A 3,043-nucleotide genomic window follows, 5' to 3' on the forward strand; every position below is an offset into this window, starting at 1 on the left:
AATTTCATAACATCTTTAAAATTCTTCAAAATATTTTAAGTTTGAAATCTATTAAGAAATCTTTAGTTTTAAAATATCCTCAGATATTTTAAATTCTTTGAAATCTCGGAATCTTTACAAATATCATACAATTTTTTAAATACTTTAACATCTCTTTAATTTATTTAAATCGCTTGGAAAATCTGGATGTTTTAAAATACCCTACAGTATGAAAAATTTCTTGAAATCGTGAGAAATGCAATAAAATCTTCTAAATCTTTAAATCTTTAAAAATACTATGACATCATTCAAATCCTTTAAAATTCCTCCAAATTATTAAAATCGATTGAAAAATATTAGACTTTTAAGACACCCTAAAATATTTCAAATTTTTTGAAATATTTTAGACCTAGTCAAAACAAAAATTTTATGTTTTATCCAATTTGAATGTAAATTGATCTTTTAAATTTCCACGTTTTGAGACCCTCTGAACCATAAAAAATATATTTTTAAGAATGGGTTTTTCATCTGTATGTATGTATGTATGTATGTTTGTATGTATGTCTGTTCACCCAAAAAAAAATTACAAATTTGTTACAAACCATTTTTTGACAGAATACATATTTTTTGTTTTAATTATGAAAAATAGCATGAAAAATAAAAAATTTAAATTTTGCATCATTCTTTATTTGCAGCTACGAGTAAAGAAAAATCAGATATTCTGGCAAAAATAATTAATAAGGAATTAGTAGATCTTTTTTAGATGATTAAGTTTTGTTTATCTATTTGTTCGTATCTTGCATAGTTTAACCATATAATGGAATAATTTAATTATTAATATTATTTATACTAAAAACCAGAACCATTTGTCTGGAGACAAATGCATTTGCTTATTTATAATGTTCGATTGAGCATTTCTGCATCGTTTAATTAACAATTTGTTGCTTCGTAAACTATTTAAGAAAAACCGATCACAACTCTAGGAGATGATAAAAAATGAATTACATTAACAATAAAATTCTCAACATTGTGCTTTTTGTTACTGTTGCTAATTTATATTATTAAAAAAAAACGCTGATTTTTCCCTGTTCTACATACAGAATTTGAAAAAATTTCAAGTAGTTTGCCATTTTTAAATTTTTGTTACAGAGCAACAATATAATATAAACAAATAAACTGACTATCAGATGAAATGATTATATTTACAATTATATAACAGAAATGATTCTAATAATATTTACCTTAATCATTGTAAAATAAATTTATAAACAAATTCATACTAGTATTGTTTTATAATATCAAAAATGGTTTCTTTCATACTAATTACTGAGATTTTTCATAAGAGATATAATTTATCACGAAAAATTAGCGTAATTTAATATTCACTGTTTTTATAAACATTTTTATGACCAAAAGTGATCCACAATTGTCTTCGAAGGCATTTATATACTTCGAACTTCATAAAACATATATAATTAAGATGGTTAATAACAATTTATTTAAACAAATGTCTTAAGTGGCCGCTTCCTCGTAGACCTTTTTTCTTCTTCTATTTTGATTAGAATTATATTTATTCCGATGATTAACCAACGCAATTGTTTAAAAAATCATTTTTGTGATCGTTATAAATATTTCTTAAACAAATACTATGATTTCTCATGTTTGCATACAAAAGAGACGTTTTTTTTAAAAATTGTGCCTTAATATTCTAACAGTGATTCAAAAACTGGATCTGAGACCCTAAATAACAATTTTCCGTTTGATTAAATATAAAAAAGCTATTTCTTACTACGATACAGGTCTACAATTTATTAATATTAGGGATAATTATTGAACAATAATCAAGCAAGTAAATTTAAATTTTAGGAACGTTTAATTAAATTTCTCTCTTTCGTTTTACGAACAAAACTCTTACTAAACATTTTATTCTTTATTCAATTTTAGAAAAATCATACAGTAAATGTTAACTTTTGCAAAATTTTTGTTATAAATTATGAGTCTTATGAAGCATCTCAGCAACTAGCGTGAAGCAAACAATTTTTTCGTGAGAAAAAAATATTAGTAAGAATTTGTTTGAAAAAATTCTTTATAATAACAAATAATTAATTCTGACTCTTTTCCAAGAAATGAAAGCTAATCGACTGAAAATTTCAAAACACTGTATCACTATATGTGAAACCTTCATCTGCAATAAATTAGAAAAGTTCACATTCTGGACAAAATCTACGGCGAAGCACGAGATACGTGTTGAGCATGTGTTCGTTAAAGCCGAAGGAGCTTTAACTACAGAGAATTCACAATCATCAAATTAAAGTTGTCAATACTTTGACCTTTAATTTTAAAAGGTCTGTGCACATATGTGCTCACATATCTGCCCAAAAAATGTAGATACACAGAAAAACCTGTCATTTCAATAAATTTATATAAATGTATATTCCTAATATGCATTAGTATTAAAACAAAAGTATTTTCATTTTCTTATTTTTAGAACTAAAAAAAGCGTGCATACTATTAAAAAAAATGATCAAACATTTTATTCCATCTTGCTTTGTTGTTCGAAAAATTTAATTATTTTTTTTATATCGTGCGTTATTTGGCTTAAAATGATCATCTTCTGGCGTTTCTTAGAATTTTGTAAATTTTGTAAATTAATTTTGTAAAAGACATCATGATAAGATATTCGTCTTTTCGAATACTATAAATATTCGTACAGAGAACTCTTAAATCTTGAAAAGAAGTGTCTCAAAAATGTTCAAAATGCTCTCAATTTTTACATTTTTATCCAAAATGGCTGGCTAAGGAACTTCGCCTTTAGCTTATTTATCAATTATTTCGAAAGTTATCGGGCTAACAAACTAAAATCTACAGGCTCACAGACAGACACTTTCATAAAAAACCTTTTTTTCTAAAAACGTGGACATTCGACAAAAACATTTAACACAAAAGTGTTAAAAAGAAAATTATTCACAGAGTAAAAAAAACATCTTTAGATAAAAGTCGACATTGTGTTACGTGGAACGCAACAGCTCTATTTTATATAAATTTTAAGTAATGATTGTAATAA

The sequence above is a fragment of the Belonocnema kinseyi genome, chromosome 7, assembly GCF_010883055.1.
Source record: "Belonocnema kinseyi isolate 2016_QV_RU_SX_M_011 chromosome 7, B_treatae_v1, whole genome shotgun sequence".
Taxonomy (NCBI): Eukaryota; Metazoa; Arthropoda; class Insecta; order Hymenoptera; family Cynipidae; genus Belonocnema; species Belonocnema kinseyi.